Genomic DNA, 18,114 nt, shown 5'->3' on the forward strand with positions numbered 1-18,114 from the left:
ATTCTGTCATTTTTTTCAAAGGCTGTTGACCCATGAGCTAGTGGATAAAATGGAGAAAACTAGAATAAAACCAAGATACTATCCTTAGCTAAATAACAAGTCTTACCATGCCTCCTTCCTTCCTGGGTACTTAGGAGAAATAGAGAGTTTTCAGAAACTCAGATCCAGTCCCATATGACTGTTGTTATCAGAAAGCTGTCCAAATGGCAGTGTGTGTGTGAACCTTTAGTGATATTCTTTACATTATCATAGCACCTATAATAATTTGATTTCCTAATGCTACCCCTGTGGGGGTAGCATTCAGTGTTTTCTAGACTGAGAAGGCAGAAGGGTACATCAGGTCTCACTGGACCCACAGAAGCTCCTGTATTTATTGTATCACTAGATAAAGAAATAAATGACTCAGGTGCAACATCATGATTTGAATTTCCATTTGTAGCTGGATTTTGTGAAATTTAACATTGCTGCTTTCTATCCTACTGTTAAATGATAAAGTTACTCATCTGTATATAAGCATCTGAAGTGTTAGCAGATAATTACATAAATGAAGTATTTTACACAAAGCATTAAAATTTGTACCAGAAAGAACAGCTTATATTATTTCTCAACCAATATTGGCCCATGTAAAACACTTTGAAAGCTCTCAACAAGATAATAAACTCAGACATTTCCCCCTCTTTACTTCTGAGTCCTTATCTAGATATTTTTCTTTTAGATAAACAATCAGCAGTGTGTTTACTGAAGCTCACATTGATATTCCCCAATAGTGTTTGCAACTTGAGTTTTATTCCAGCAGCTACATGAAATGAGTCCACAGTGCAGAGCAGGAGGCCCCTCTGGAACCTGAGATTATTTGTTCTCTCACTGTTCTAAAGGTAATTAAGGAGCATTGCATGTTTCTCAATTAATGATTTCTCATTCAACAGGGGATCTTTGATGCTAATTTGTTTTAATCAGGGCAGAGGCTGCTCAAAAACTCTAAACAATTCAGTGAAGAGGAACTAAGAATTTTTAATCAAGTGGAAGAGATTTAAATGCTATGAGGGACGCATTTATCATGCACTTTCAATTCCCGTTCATTTAACTCTGCTCTTCTGAGTTTTAGACACGAATGTGAGAATTATTAAATAGAGTATATTGTGTTACATAATATGGTTATCCTTATGCATTTGTGTGTGTGTTTCGTAGACCTCCCATTTAAGTCCTATTTATTTACAAACTTCATTTCTCTGTCTGTATAGTTGTGTTTATACATACATCTCACACCCTTATTTATTATATACACTTATAGAACATGCTTGTGTAAGAGTAATTTACATATAGGTAGCAAAAGAATCCGGAGAAGGCAATGGCACCCCACTCCAGTACTCCTGCCTGGAAAATCCCATGGACGGAGGAACCTGGAAGGCTGCAGTCCATGGGGTCACTGAGGGTCGGACACTTCACTTTCACTTTTCACTGTCATGCATTGGAGAAGGAAAAGGTAACCAACCCACTCCAGTGTTCTTGCCTGGAGAATCCCAGGGACGGGGGAGCCTGGTGGGCTGCCGTCTATGGGGTCGCACAGAGTCGGACACAACTGAAGTGACTTAGCAACAGCAAAAGAATCAAAGAGGTTGAGTCATAAGGGACCATTAGGTTTAAAAAATTCTTTTCACTCCTTAGACAACTGGCCTGAATGACTTCACAGCTTGAGCTGCTGAATCACATTGCATTATGTACATGGAAACACTCATAATCTATGGAGAAGTTGCACCTTGAAGAGGCATTACACTATGATTAGATCATAGTTCATATAAAAAATGACTTCAGCAGGAGACTACTGGCTTATGAATATAAATATTCAAAGTAACAGAATTAAAATACTGCTTTTTCTAATAAAAAGGTTCTGATCATCTCATTTTGATATCTTCAAGTCAAGGCTACTTTGCAGGAACGTCAATCACGTGAAATGAGGTGGGTTTCTTTTTTCCTTCCTCTAACCAACTGAATATAGACAAATGTAAAGAAATGTTTGAGAGGCCTAACTAGTTAAATACTGGTTCTCTGTATTGAAATAAATGTGAAAGAAAAAAATTTTTTTTTAACCAGTGGTTCTCAAACTTTTAGAGTACATCAAGATCACCTGGAGGGCTTATTAAAATAGATTTCTGGTGCCCAATACTAGAGTTTCTGATTCAAAAGTTCTGGGACGCAGCCCAAGAATTTTATTTCTAATAAGTTCTCGGGTGATGCTGAGGCAGGAGCTGGTGACCCCACTTTCAGAGCTCCTGTTGTAAACAAATCAATCAGAAGGAGATGGCCATGGTTTGAATGCACCACTGAACAAAGACTCCAGGTCCTTCATGTATTCCAGTGTGTTTCTCAGAGATGCTCTGTCAGGAAGCAGCTGGACCTTGTGTCTCTGGGGTGAACTCTGGGGAATTTCTGGATCAGTTGGGTAGGGGCTAAGTGGTGAACTTGGGCAGGGAGATGACATTAGTGCCTATATTTTAATTCATGGAAGCTCCCTTGAGGGCTTTACTGGAATCACAAACATTTGAAAACAAACTTATGAATAAAAATAGCAATCTAGTCCACCTGTACTAGTGGGCCTTGCCAGAAGCCAGACTGGCTTGTAAAAAGCTGGACCAGGATGATGTTTTCCAGCCCTGCTGATAAGAATGATCTGGGGCTCTGTCAGATATCTGTGCTTATAATAAGGGCTCCAGTTAGCTCAACAGACAAGTCTGGAGAACTTGAAGTAAGGAGCGTTTTTTTTCTTTTTCATAGTGGTGCTGAATTTGCTGGTATAGAGCTTCAGAGAGATGCCCATTCATAAATCCATCTGGGCCAAGTGCCCGCCCACTGCACAGACTGACCTCATTCGCTCAGCTTTCCCTGACATGTGGCATACTTCTGTGGGTCATGAATTGGCCTGGTGTATCTCTCAGTTGTATAATTAGGCCACATTGTGTAATAAGTTTGATTGTGATTTGCTCTGTTTCCATCAATTCTTCTGACTCTTGTATCATAAGGCAGTTTGGGTGTTGGGGAGACTAGGTTCTCCTGTAGAGGCATGAATGGTCATTTCATTGTTTACATTTGCCCTTAAAATCAATCAATAGGTATGGAATAAGCTTCCTGAAGATGATTCTGTTTTGACAGATATCTCCTAAAAGTTCAAATAGTGAATAGTACCTACTATGTGCCAGAAAGTATGCATGTTATTTAATCCTCTTACAACCAATAAGAAAGGATGATTAGAATCCCCTATTTTACAGATGAGAAAATTAACCTTCCCAAGTTCAAGTGGCAGATATGGGAAAGGATCTATCAGAGTGTGCCCCAAAACCTGCTGGTGATTAATTAACACACAGCTTTCAGACAACAGCGAGAAAAATGGTGTCAAAAACTCCAGCCATCATACCCTTATTATAATATCTAACGATCGAAACAGTTTTAATTGAAAGGATATTTTGCCGTTTCTAATGAGCAATCTGAGCTTTCCGAGCCATCACAAAAATGAGCTGTAAGTCTCCCCAGCTCTAGGCAGCCTCAGGCTTTCAAATGCCCATGACTCACCGTGCCCGTGAACCGACTTAGTTAATCACACAATCATCGTGCGTGTTCCTGGGCTGGCTTCAGACCTAATCATGTCATATCGTCGGGTCACAAAAAGTGCCAGTGATCTAATTGAATGTGACTTTGCAATTACAAGTTACATCTTGATGTGATCATATTGTCAGCATTCCACTTGGTTGGGATTTACAAATCTCTGTGGTTGTGCGGTTCATCAAAGCCCAGAGCAGAAGGTCATCAGAAAGGTGGTCAGGGCCCTCGCAGAGACTCACTTATCCATCGTTACTACTCCATTTGGATAGCATTTATCACACTGCCCTCTTTGACTCTCTCCACACCCTGTACTGAACAAACCTCTCTTTGCTGGATTCTATCTTGCACTGTTGCTTACCCAACTCTTCCCAGGGTTCGGAGCTCTCTGAGAATAAAGCACAGGCTATAATGGGTGCCCTGTATTTGTATCAGTTCAAATCGCATTACAAGTTGCAATAAGAGGCATTCCAGTTCTTTCCTAGAACTCTTGTATTATTCTCATAAGAACTAGCTGTTCAGAAGACTTCTTTACACAGGTCTGGGCTTCCTTGGTGGCTCAGATGGTAAGGAATCTGCCTGCAATGCAGGAGACCCAGATTTGATCCCTGGGTCGGGAAGATCCCCTGGAGAAGGAAATGGCAACCCACCCCAGTGTTCTTGCCTGGAGAATCCCCATGGACAGAGGAGCCTGAGAGTCCATGGGGTTGCAAAAAGTCAGACACGACTGAGGGACTAACCATCCTTTTTTTTCCTTTCCTTACACAGGTCCTACAATAATAGGAATTGACACACAACCCTTTTCAATGAAAGTGTGTTTGTGAAACTAGTCTGGCTACTTCACTTTTCCTCAATCTTAGTTTTCTCATCTGTCTCATAAAGGCCCACGTCAGGACATGCTGGCTGGTTCTCTCTGCATTCTTACCAGATGGCAATGCTATTGTGCAGCCTGGTTTACTGTGCCTTAGATTTTTATGGCATTAGCTCCAAGAAGGCTGTGTTAGAACCCATCAGGTTAGTGCATGCGTGTGAGCATGCTCAGTCCCTCAGTTGTGGGCACTCTTTGTGACCCCCATGGACTGTAGCCAACAAGGCTCTTCTGTCCATGGAATTCTCCAGGCAAGAATACTGGAGTGGGTTACCACTTCCTTCTCCAGGGGATCTTCCTGACCCAGGGATTGAACTCGAGATTCTTGAGGCTCTTACATTGGCAGGCAGATTCTTTACCACTGAGCCACCTGGGAAGCCCTTCACAAAAAATATATATCCTTAAAACAGCACAGAAATCCTCACAGGGGTGGCATTTTCGAGGTCACAGTTTTTATTCTGATTTTGTCCCACTTTGGTTATATTTCAAATTGGCATGGTATCACATTAAAAGAAATGGGTATCATAGCCTTCTCACACATTTTCTTTATTTTTTTTTACAAGAGAGCCTTTGAGGTACACATACTTCAAATATCTTTTATTCACCACCACCAGAATACTCAATTCTTGTTTCATTTCTCAGTGAAGCTTAATTTCTACCCAAAGGACAACATATTGTGCCTTCATTGTTTCAGCTGTGTGTCAAACCTTCATCGCCTCTAAAGGGACGTTCTTTCTACTCAGTAGATAAAATGAGATGCGGAGAATTAATCAATCATTTGGACATTAAAAGATTCTATATGAAGAACTGCTAGTTAACAGAAACAGAAATGTTAATGTCCTTTAGTCTCCAATAGAGATGGTTGAAAATATTTTTGTGGCAGCCAACTTTCAGAAGAGACATCCCAATTACATTAAGATTATATTGTGGAGAAATAGTCATTTCTCCATTCAGGGCCAGAATAAACAGCAAGTCTCCAACAAGCATGGGTCTCACATTTTAGAAACATGCCAAAGCTGGGTAACTAGCTGGTGTGTTTATATGCAACATGCAGATGTCTGACCTAGATACATCTCTAAAAATTAATTTAACAGTGCTGCACTGGGCTCGGCTAATACTCTAACAAGTTTTTTTTCCCCCTTTAATGATGAGCATAAACCCAGAGGGCATTATGTTTGATAGAAGTGACAACTCGGCAAGATGCAGGCTCCTCGATGAGTAAGTGTGCTGACTCAGAAAACAGAAGGACGGCACTGATGAGAGGGGAGTTGTCAGACAAATTAGTAACCTTCTCCTTTAGAAGTTATGTAGCTAATCAGTGCTATAGGCATGCTATAGCCATATCCCAGAGGCAATGGTGACGTCCTTAAGATTTGCTTCTTAAAAGAAAAGTTGGTATAGAACCTAGAATCTGAGCTGTGAAACGTCCCGGGTCTCTCTCCTTTGATTGTTTGATATATTTTTGAATTCCATAGCCTCTGAATAAAGGAAGTCATTTTTTTCCTTCTTTCTTTAACTCCCTTCTCTCCCTACCCCCAGCCTCAAGAAGGTCCATCATGTTACAGAAAACACACAGGATATTGAAGTCTTTGTCATTCAAATGTGCTTAGAAATAAAATCACAGATGTTTGTATATTTCTATGATATTGCATAATTAAGTCTGATCTCAATGAGGGAATTCGAACAAACAATTCTACCAGAAAAATAGGTATTTATGTCTATTTGCCTGGGATTTTCTTTAAAGTAGCTCAAGTTACACTGAGGATTAATTAATCTTGTGACTGATTGCTGTGATGCATGGAGCTGAGGGAGCATTTGGAGGATTTGGGAAGTGTTTGCATGAGATGTGGTGCCCAGACTGAAATAAGCACACTGAAAGGGACATGCAAGAAATATCTTACATGGAGGGGGTTTAGATATTTTAGATAAAAGGGGAAGTGACTTAAAGGGTTTAGCAGCTCAATGTCAACATTAGATTCCTAATTATTACAGGTAGTATCTACCCAATTGTAACTTACAGAAGTAACTAAAGGATTCTTGAGACCCTATTATAAACTCTGGAATGAGAACCAAAGGCACACTTACCATATAGTAAGTGCATAAAGCCTCATAGTAGTGATTGGAGGTTCACACAGGAGTTTAATTCTACTCCTCACTGTGAAGAACTGGTGGGTTTCTAGTCTTTAGTCCTTTAGTCTCCTTCTGGTGGTTGTATCTGGACTCCAGTTCTCCATGCCTTTCCTTCTTCTTTAGGTTTCTTCTGAGGTCAGGTATCAGTTCAGTTCAGTCACTCAGTCATGTCCGACTCTTTGAGACCCCATGAATCGCAGCACGCCAGGCCTCCTTGTCCATCACCAACTCCCGAAGTTCACTCAGACTCACGTCCATCGAGTCAGTGATACCATCCAGCCATCTCATCCTCTGTCGTCCCCTTCTCCTCCTCCCCCCAATCCCTCCCAGCATCAGAGTCTTTTCCAATGAGTCAACTCTTCGCCTGAGGTGGCCAAAGTACTGGAGTTTCAGCTTTAGCATCATTCCTTCCAAAGAAATCCCAGGGCTGATGTCCTTCAGAATGGACTGGTTGGATCTCCTTGCAGTCCAAGGGACTCTCAAAAGTCTTCTCCAACACCACAGTTCAAAAGCATCAATTCTTTGGCGCTCAGCCTTCTTCACAATCCAACTCTCACATCCATACATGACCACAGGAAAAACCATAGGTCAGGTATATGCAGCTACAAACAACAGCAACCTGAGCAAACAGGGATTAAACCATATGGAATTTATATTTTACTTAACAAAAAAATCTGGTAATAAGAGTCCGGAGATTTTGATGGCTCAGAGATGTTCCCCTCGTTTTCCTCCTCAGTGGATTGACTTTTCTCCTCAAGTGTGTCTCTCTTGGTCACAAGATAGCTGCTGTTATTCAAGGCCTCAAGTCTTCCTGTGACATTACACAAAGGGCGATCTTGGTTTTTCCTTAGAATTCTCTGGTCTTTCATCAGGGAGAAAATCTCTATTGGAAGTCCATCCTGACCTTCACCTCATCTTTTTTTAGCTTTCATTAGCCAAGACTGGGTCACATGCTCACCCTGGACCAGTCCCCAGCAAGGGGTAATGTGATTTCTGTGACTGGCTCGGACCCTCTCTACTCAAGGTGTGGCCCAAGGAGAAGCATAATTACTTCACCAGGGAACCTGTTAGAATTGCAGGGTCTTAGACCCACCCCAGACCTATTGAGTCTACATCATGATCCCAGCTTTAGACCAATGATGATTCAGCCTCTGGGGCTGGGCATGTTCAAGGGAAAATCAGGATTATGGTAGCAATAAAGATGGGAAGTGCATTGGGGGTAGGCAGCCATCAGTATCTGCCACAATCTTCTAGTCTCGAATCACTTGGAATCATCACTTGTTTTGGTGACTATGATTTTCTCTCCACACAACTCTGCAAAATGTCATCTGCTTATGTTATGTGCTAACCCTCGGAATACTTTTGGTCCACTTGAGTGACCCTGCAGCAGTCTCCCTTGTCTGCTGGCACTCAGATCGTGCCAGTGATCTCCCTGAGTGCTGGGTGTCATCCACTCCCCTTGGCAAGAGGGATCCCTTCCTGTGTAGGGCCCAAGCTGAAAATGGTCTTCCTGTTTGGGTAGGCAGAATAATGGCCTCCAAACATACCCATGTCCTAATCCTTGAAACCTGTATAAGTTACTGCAAAAGATACTTTACAAATATTATGGAAGTAAGGATTTTGAGGTGCTTCCCTGGTGGTGGAGAGGTAAAGAATCTGCCTGTCAATGCAGGAGATTCGGGTTCGATCTCTGAGTTGGGAAGATCCCCTGGAGAAGGAAATGACAACCCACTTCAGTATTCTTGTGTGGGAAATCCCATGGACAGAGGAGCCTGGTGGGCCACAGTCCATGGTATTGCAAGAGTCAGACTTGACTAAACCACCACCACCAGGATTTCCTAGCTGCTAAATTGGGAAGATTAAATGGTGGTAATGTTTCATCGCCTGGGGCAGAATGAATGTTCCAGAATGCCACACGCAATGCTTAATCTCAAGTCAGTTGGCCATTTGGTCCCTTTCCAAGAGATGGATGGTGGCATTGTGCCCTACTCGAGGTGTTGACAGACTTAGCCATTCAACAACAACAACAACAAAGGATTTTGAGATGGGAAGTTTATCCAGTTAGGCCCTAAATGTCTTTGTAAGAATAAAGCAGAGGGAGGATTGGTTTCAGATGAAGAGAAGACAGTGTGACACCAAAGTTGAGGTTGGAGTGATGAGCGACCCACTGGGGAATGCCATTGGCCACCAGAAGCTGAAAGGGGCAAGGGAGGGATTCTCCCCTCGAGCCTCAGAGCGAAGCAGCACTTGCTTTTAGTCCCAAAAGACTCATTTCAGACCACTGGCTGCCAGAGCTGTAAAAAAAGAAAGAAAAATACATTTCTCTTGTTTTAAGCCACTAGCTCTGTGGCAATTTGTTACAGCAGCCATAGGAAACTAACACACCAGCTTTACAGTCCCTACAATTCCTTGTGGCACAATTTGTAATCCAGCCATGTTACCTTTTCATGATTTTAATATAGTTTGCAGATGGAATTAATCGTTTCATTTCTATAAGACCTTCAAACACTGTCAAAAGAAGATCCTCTTTGGGTTAGGATAAGAAACTAGACCAAGGGAGCCTAGTGAGGCGGTCACCTGTGCATGATGTCACTGTTACCATCTTCTCCCTCCCAGAAAGAGGAAGGACATTTGGGAGTGGGGAGGGGTGGGTGGCAGTGGAGAGGGAGAAGCTGAGCTTGACTTTAGCAGCTCACAGAGAAGAAGGACAATTAGAAAACCAGCTTCACCTATGCCTGCCAGCTGCCATTCTACAGTGAGCTGAGTCAATTGCACTTTTCTCCGCCAAAACCATTTGACGGGACAATAAGGACTGAGAAAGGTCAAAAGCAGAAGCTCTGAGGAGACCCAACAGGCCGCTGAAATGAATAAAGGGTGGTCATTAGCAGCCATGGAGAGACACAAGATGGGTCCGGAAAAGGCCTAGTAGGGGCACTAGGGTCTCATGCAAAGCAGGGGCTGCCGCCGGGTGGGCAGAGGTCACAGCGCCAGTGGTCTCAGGGGAGGCGGTGATTCTGCAGACAAGGGGTGGGGGGACCTGACCTCCAGCAGGGAGAAGGAGCCGTGGCTGGCATCGGCACGTTTGTGCTGAGGGAGGCTTTTAAAGGAGCTCTTTGGACAGTGTGCATCTCGGGCCATTTGGATGGAGATGGATGAGGGTCTGGAGGGAGGCAGACTAATGTGAAGAATCATTGTTTGCACTGCTGGGAAGGAGGGGGAAGGAGCTGTCACAATCTTGCAAGCACAGCTTCTTTTCAGAAGTGAGCTCTCAGCCTTGATGTCTGCTCCTAAACACCCTGAGCTGCTGAACGATACTGGTGACCACTCATCCCACTGCCTGCCGAGGAGCCGGGGCGCTCAGAAGCCGGCTTCTCACCTCCAGTACTGCGGAGCACAGAGCCTCGCCCCTGGTGCTCATTCCTTCTCTTGGAAAGAGCCAGCTTACCTTTCACCGCTCAGCTCTCTCTCCACCACTGCTGTGCTTTGCCCGTGGAGAGGACTTGTTGTTCAGTCGCTAAGCTGAGTCCGACTCTTTGCAACCCCTGCACTGAAGCACACCAGGATTCCCTGTCCTTCACAAGCTCCTGGAGTTTGCTAAATTCATGTCCATTGAGTCAGTGATACCATCCCACCATCTCATCCTCTATCGCCCCCTTCTCCTGCTGCCCTCAATCTTTCCCAGCATCAGGTTCTTTTTCAATGAGTCAATTTGGAGCTTCAGCTTCAACATCAGTCCTTCCATTGCATATTCAGGGTTGATTTCCTTTAGGATTGACTGGTTTGATCTCCTTGCTGTTCAAAAGACTCTCAAGAGTCTTCAACACCACAGTTTGAAAGCATCAATTCTTTGGCACTCAGCCTTCTTGATGGTCCAACTCGCACATCCGTCTGTATATGACTACTGGAAAAACCATAGCTTTGCCTATACAGACCTTTTTCTGCAAAATGATGTCTCTGCTTTTTAATACTCTGTCTAGGTTTGTCATAGCTTTTCTTCAAAGGAGCAAGCATCTTTGCCATGTGACATTTATTAGGTGGGTTTCTGTTTTCATTTTTGTTTCTTGGACTTTGCCCTTTTTTGTTTGTTTACATCATCTTAGTGGTGTACCTCACCCTCACTATAAAACAGATAGTCAAGCAGGACAGACCTGGTTTCTTGGTCCCAGAGAAAGAAAAGCCAAGCAAAATAGAAAGAAAATACATTAACATTCAGTTCTGAGTTTTAATATTCCAAGATCCAAAGCTTAGCAGGAGCAATAGGTTTGACAGAATATTTAGCCAATGGACCTCTGCCCTCAGCCATGCTCAGCCATGGAAAGGGGCCATGAGAGATGCCTATACTGATGACAGGGAGAATATAGAGAAGAAGAGAAAGCTGGACAAAGAGTTGAAGGCCTTGTCCTACCTTTGCTCTAAGACAAAAGGTCACGGGAGTGTGCATGTCCAAACCTTTGTGTGTCAGGGCCGTAAGGTCATGGCTGTTGACAGCAGCCTGTGGATCATGCAAGTCCAAGGTTAGCAGAGAACCAGCTGCCTCAGCAGATACCAATGGGGATGTTGCTGGGCAGAGCAAAACAGAGTGATAGCCATCCCCAGATGAGTCAATTCCTAGGCAGGCTGATAAGAAATCCAGGGGTCCCCAAGGAGAAAGGGGTCTGGAATTCTCAAGGAGGAGAAAAGGACAAACTTTTTTCCCTCTACATCCCTTAGGATTATATAACAATAATGTATCCTGCTTGAGGACAGTTTCTGGAAAAAACCTTCTGACTAATCCTGTTATCTTAAAATGTAAATTATGGGAGTGGGTCTAGTAAGGTCTTTACAACCTCCAGACATTCTTTTGATTCACTGTAATAACGAATTAAAAGTATATAACTCCATTGCAAACACTAGTGAGGGCGTACTCTTTCTGCCCTCTTCTGATGTCTATGTCAGAAGCTTTCTCTGTCTCCTTTATACTTTAATAAGACTTTATTACACAAAAGCTCTGAGCGATCAAGCCTCATTTCTGGCCCCGGATTGAATTCTTCTCCTCTGGAGGCCAAAAATCCCGGCGTCTTTCGTGGTTCAGCAGCAACCTTTCACAGAGATGCCTCCATGAATAGAAGGTGGCAGGAGACAAAGACCATCTTTCCCACTGACATGGGCACACCCCCTGCTTCCCATCACTCTGCCCACAAGAGGGTAGATGTGCCATAAGGGAGAGATACAACTGGAAACCTTAGGTGAGACCTTCAAGTAGCTGAGTTTCCTCAACTTGCCTTAAATTCTGCCACAGTTGGAATGGAAGCTTGGGAAAATAAATGGTTTGAGTAGTGGGGAATAGTTGAACTATTTATACACCTGAGTTAAGTGGCTTGTGAAGTAGTATAGCCAATATGCCCATTTTATTTCACCACTACCATGGGACTTCCCAGGTGGTGCTAGTGGTAAAGAACACACCTGCCAATGCAGGAAACATAAGAGACATGGGTTTGATCCCTGGAGGTCAGGAAGATCCCCTGGAGGAGGGCGTGGCAACCCATTCCAGTATTCTTGCCTGGAGAACCCAACAGACAGAGGAGCCTGGTGGGCTACAGTCCATAGGGTCACAAAGAGTCCAACATGCCTGAAGCAACTTAACACACACACAGCACATCATGAAAAAAATATTTCCTTTAAGCTGTCCATTTCAGCTCACTGTTTGGAGAGGGTCTGGTTGGACGTTTCATCTACTTTGACTGCCTTTTCTAGCCTTCCCAGCAGGGCTGATGTGAACAAATGATGGATTCCTCTGGATGGTCTCATTCACCCTGTGAACTCATTGAATGTGGTTCACATGTGAATTAAAAGTACCCATGATATAGAGAAAGAACCATCCAAAGGGGACTAACACTAATACTTGTTGTGACACCATTGTTCTCAGAAAACATCTTGCTCCATTCAGTGGCCTGTGATGTGGTTGCTGTAACTCTCCACTTGCAGAGAAAAAAGCAGACTCTCGGTGGTCTACCCAACAATGCATGACTCGCACTGTACTGCCTTGCCAAGGAAATCTAGAAGTACACTGAACATAAGACCCACAGGAAACTTAAGAGGTAGAAGGTAGAAAATACCAACGTTGAACAAATCAGACCCTCTAGTGAACTAGAGATGCCTCAGCCTGGGGGATTGACTCTCTAGAGGCTGGAGTTCAGTCCAATAGATGGTAGTTGAGGAAATAATTTGAGATGAGGCATAATCAGTAAACAACAAGTTGTGGGACACCAAAGGATCTGATTAAATGGATGTCACATGGAAAATCATAAGCCCACAGACAGTCAAAGAATAACATGCATAGCAGAATAACATGGCATCCAACACAGAACCTAGAAACCTAGCTGTTAATGAAAGAGTTAGGCATGGCCCAAGTGTCACTGAATATCACTTCTCCTACTCAATGTCAGTAATGAAGCAGAGAGGGCTCAGACTCTAAAGGAATATTTACGTGCCAGAATGCCTGGCATCGTCTCCTCAAATGACCATCCTCTCCCTCTGGTGGCCAGCGTTTACACACATGAGCTGGCCCAGGGGTCATCCTCAGGATGCCAGCAGCTAACTCTGTGCTCATGGGTCAGTTACCTCTGCTGAGCAAGTAGCTGTGTGATGAGGGATCAGTTACCTCTTCTCTTATACTTTCCTCTGCATGATGAGAGTGCTGGGGATAGTGGAGGCCACCCTCACTTCCAACACACTGTGATTCTCTCATTATAGTAAAGTGGGTTTAGCTCCAATGTCTTCATCCATTCAGGCTGCTATAACAGAATCCCATCAATTGTTTATACACAGCTGAAATTTATTTCTCATGGTGCTGGAGGCTGAAAAGTCCAAGATCACAGTATCAGTAGACTCAGTGCTTCCCAGACAGGGATCTTTTCATTGTGTCTTCACTGGGCAGAATGGACTATCCAGCTTTCTGGAGTCTCTTATTAGGACACTAATCTTATCATGAAGGCTCAACCCTTAATACCTAATCACCTCCCCGAGGCTACACCTACTAACACCATCACCTTTCTGGTTGGGATTTCAGCATATGAATGGGTGGGGGTGGGGGTGCCAGGGAGTGCACCAGTATTCAGACAACAGCACCTGATGGAGAAAATCCTGACTTCAGCCTCAAGTAACTGCAGTCAGTCCAGAGTGTGCATGAAATGGTTTTCTTCTCAGAAAGCCCACGGCTCCTGGTGATGTGATTGGCATTCAAAGTTACAAAAATCTGTTTATAAGATTCTTTGCTCCTGCCACAAAGGAACTGACTTACATCTTTGTCCATGCATAGCTTGTTTTTGGAACATTTTTTAAGCAATCAAAAATTCACTGTTATCTAAAATGCCTGACCCTTTATAAGGCTCCAATGATTTTCCTCTGGCGCACTTCCTCCTTCACACAGACTAACATTTCACTTTGCCATCTTTACGGTTGAATGTCCAACTCCGTCTTCGTGTTCCTCCCAAGAAATCGTGTCTGCAGGCATCCAACGCTCCAAAACTGGGGAACAATCTCTCTGGAGCTCCCCGCCCCTCCACCCACTCCCCAGGCTCTGGTTCATTTCTCTCCAACTATGATTTAATGAGAAAATGTCCCACCTCTTTGTAGATCTTCAATTTCACATAACTTTCTGGGTTCTTCTGAACATATTCATAGCTTAGACAGCACTTGATTTTATTTTTCTACCCCAATAAATTTGTTTTTCTACGTGAACAGAACTCTTTTTTAACCCATAGAAGATTTCTCTTTCATGTAATAGAAGATGTCTTTTCCTTCCAAGTAAACAGGGTTACAGACATCTGCTTAGCTTGATCAATAAACAAATGGATTATCAAGTATCCTTCAAATAAATAGCCCATACCACTTGATTGCCAATGCAAGTGACGTCTTTGAACTAAATCTAATAGAAAAAGGCTGGAGTAACTGATTCCTGCGTGTATGTGTGTGTTTCCTTTCTTGAGATAAGATGAAACTTGAGCCTACAGACAACCCTGTCATTGATTTTTAGCCTTTTATCTTCCATGAAAGAATCCCCCTTGTTCCAGCTTTTGTTGTTGTTCAGTCTTTAAGTTGTGTCTGACTCTTTGCAACCCCGTGGACTACAGCCTGCCAGGCTCCTCTGTCCTTTAGCAAAATAGCAAATAGCCATTGCCTCTGTTTCAAGTCCTGTGTGCTCTCTCTCTCTCTCTCCTCCTTGGATTAGGGGTCACACAGTCCATGGTGATGCAGGATTCCTCAAGAAAGGCCTCTGGCTCCTCCACTGGTCCCCTTGAACCTGTTAGAACATAGCGGGCCAGGGCAGGTGGTGGGGGCTGCAAGGTGGAAGGAATGCACACAGCTTCTGCTGAGAACAGAAATAATGCAAAAGGCTGTTGAACAGCGGTGAAGTGCAGCACGGATGGGATTTAAACACACATATAAGATGCGCCAAAAGATGGGGAAATATTCAAAACCAGTGACATGGGCTTAGAACTAATGAGCTCACAGCACACCCAGTGGAACCATGCAAAGAGAAGCTGGGGGGTTTTATCCTGCAGGTAGACTTTTTATTCAAGTCTGCATCTGATAAACTGCATCTCTCCAGACCTTCCTAGGACTCGGCTTCCTCCTGGGACCCCTTGCAAAGGAGCAGCTAATGATTCCGCTTGACCCTCAAGAGCCCACAGTCGCTGAGCCAGACCACCAGCCTTTTCTGTCGCCTCCCCCACCCCTGGAGTCTTCCATTATTCAGGTGTGTATTGGCACCTACCAGGAAGTCAGGACTGTACCCAGGGTTGGAGAGAGGAAAAAACTGTGGCTTTAAGCTTTTTGATTTTGTGAGGTGAATCTCTGTCTGCGACACAGTATGATAGGTGCTGTGAGACAGTTATCAGAGCAAGCATGTGAGTACCCCTCCCCTCCACCACTCTGAGTGATTCACAAACAGTACGTCAGTATTCAGCGCCCACAAGGGCCTGGAGGCACTGCTATTACACCCATTTTAGAGATGTGGAGACTGAGGTGTCTACTCTTAAGGAATTGCTCGAGGTTGCAGCCTTGTCTGCAGCAGTCCAGGGCCAAAGCTATCATGGGTACAGAGCCAGAGGAAGTACGAGGGATTTTTGAGGACACCCCGGCAACTTTCTAGCTGACTTTGGCAGACACGTCGGGGGAGAGCCACGTCTGAAGGATAAGCAGGGTTAAATATAACTGCAGAGGAGGAGAGTCATTTCAAATATCAAAAAACAGCATGGCCACAGACACAAGGCTAATCTTGATGCTGTGACCCCATTGAGATCATGACTGGGGTAGGGGTGGGAGACAGGCTAGCAGATGAGGCCAGAATGAGACACCTTTGTGTTCTGGTGAATGCTGTCATCCCAGCCTGACCTCTAACAGCTCCCTCCCATTCAGAATGTCCTGGTCTTGCGGGGGGAGGTAGGTGGGGGGCTTCCCAGGTGGCACTAGTGGTAAAGAATCCGCCTGCCAAGCAGGAGACCTGGGTTCAGTCCTGGGGTTGGGAAGATCCCCTGGAGGAGGGCGTGGAAACCCACTCCAGTATTCTTGCCTGGAGAAGCCCATGGACAAAGGAGCCTGGTGGGCTACAGTCCAAGAGTCGGACATGACCGAAGTGACTTAGCACACACTCACGTCCTGGTCTGGATGGTAAATTGCATCATTACCTTGGGCCAGACGGAGAAGCCGGGACGAGATTCTTGCTAAGGAAGCAGACGGAAGTTTTGGAAAAGTTTTCCTGATAGCAAGGAGGAGGGGTTGGAGAAAAATGAGGGACCCCTCAGGAGGTCATGACCGGGGTCCAGAATGTGGCCCTGAGCCCAGGCAGTGGCTGTGACGGTAACAAGAAGGGAAGAGCCTCTTGACCAGAGGTTAATTGACATGACTCTGGAACTTGTCATTGGAAACTGCAGACGGATGACAGGTCTAGTGTGGGCGGCTAGAGACGCTTCGGCTCTCTTGGAGGGCACAGACTAAAGGCCTGATTTTCAAAATCTTGAACTTGAGTTGCCGAGGAGCTTCCTACAGGCAGAAGGAAACGTGGGGCCACCGACGGGAAAGGAGTGAGATTTAGAAGGTAGATTCAGGAATAGCCAAAGGAGATACAGATGGTGAAAGGGAAGGGATGCCTGAAATGAGAGAGGAGAGGCCAAGGCCTGAGAAAAACTGTCAGGGAGATGAGGGAACAAGAGGAGCCCAAGAATCAGAGACAGAGAGCAGGCAGGGGTGGTCCGCGGGCCATGGGCTGGCTACTGCTAGCTGTGTCTTGAGAGAGCAGTGGCAGAGGTAGGAGCAGAGATTTCCTTCAGGGCTTTCCAAGGATTGCGACTGGTGAGGGCAGAGCCTGGGATCCAGAGCAAGATCCCTGCAGGAAATGGATCAGCTCACCTTGCACTCAGAACCCTACACCCCTTCTCCCTGGCCTCCCTGGCCTTTGCTCTGGCTGTGCCCAAGGCCCAGCCCACCCTCACTGGCTTACTCACTCCAGACCCTTCTCTTCTCTTAATTTTCTCGCCATCCACAGAGAAGCAATCAGCAAATCCTGTCTCAACCACTGCAGGGGTTCCAAAGCCAAATCAGAGGACCACCGTCACGTCCCCACCATCACCTGTCTGGTCTGAGCCATCATCACCCATCACTGCCTCACCAGTGCCCCCTGCTCCTTCCCCCCAGCAGATCCAGGGCAGGCCTCTGAAGGTGGAAGTCACAGTGAGTCACTCTCTGACCTGATGGCCACCAGCCGACTTCAGACCTAAAGTTCTTGCTGGGGCTTAGGGCTGTGGCTCTGACGCCCCCTCTCACTCTCCAACCAACTATTCCTGAAACCCTCCCTGGAGCACCAGCCTCGGGCCCCTGCTCTGCATCCTGTGGCCTGGAACATTCTCCCGTAGAGGGTCATATGCCCACTAGACCCACTAGCTCTCTGCTCCAGTGTCACTCCCCTGCCTCCCCCGCCACCCATCTAAAACGCAACCCCTTAGCTGTGTCTTTCTCTTCCCTTAGCTGGTTTTGTTTTTCTTCATAATCGTTATAACTTCCCATTATGTTTTTCCATCCTCCTGATAGAATCTACACACAGTAAAATTCACTCCTTTTAATACACGGTTTTCTGAGCATTGAGAGAAACTTCAGTCCTTTAACCATGGCCACAGTCAAGATCTGAAACAGCTCCATCACTCCCCAGGTTCACTCAAGCCCCCTTGGAGTCAATCCTTCCACACCTGGTCCTCAGCAATCTGTTTTCTGTTCTTGTAGTTTTGCCTTTTCCAGAACATCATATAAATGTTGGAGTCATATAATATGTGGTGTTTTCGTGTCTGTCCTCCTTTCTTAGTGTAATGTGTGTGGGGTTCATTCATGATGTTGGATCCAGTAGTTCGTTCCTTTTTTGTAGCTGTGTAGTATTCCATTGTGTGGATGACTGCACAATGTTAATTCCCTATTGAGAATATTTGAGTTGTTTTTAGTTTTGAGTGAATGTGATTACAGTTCCTCCGCAACTTGTGATCAGGTTCTTGTGAATA

At 44.8% G+C, this 18,114-nt stretch overlaps 1 long non-coding RNA gene across 1 annotated transcript; it reads left to right on the forward strand.

The window, feature by feature from the left end:
* Positions 1-1,484: 1,484 nt before the first annotated feature.
* On the forward strand, positions 1,485-17,891 carry LOC123331366. Its single transcript, XR_006547954.2, has 3 exons — positions 1,485-1,956; positions 15,180-15,326; positions 17,115-17,891. It is a non-coding gene; the product is annotated as an uncharacterized LOC123331366 (long non-coding RNA).
* The last annotated feature ends 223 nt before the right edge of the window (positions 17,892-18,114 follow it).

The sequence above is a fragment of the Bubalus bubalis genome, chromosome 23 (assembly GCF_019923935.1).
Source record: "Bubalus bubalis isolate 160015118507 breed Murrah chromosome 23, NDDB_SH_1, whole genome shotgun sequence".
Classification (NCBI taxonomy): Eukaryota; Metazoa; Chordata; class Mammalia; order Artiodactyla; family Bovidae; genus Bubalus; species Bubalus bubalis.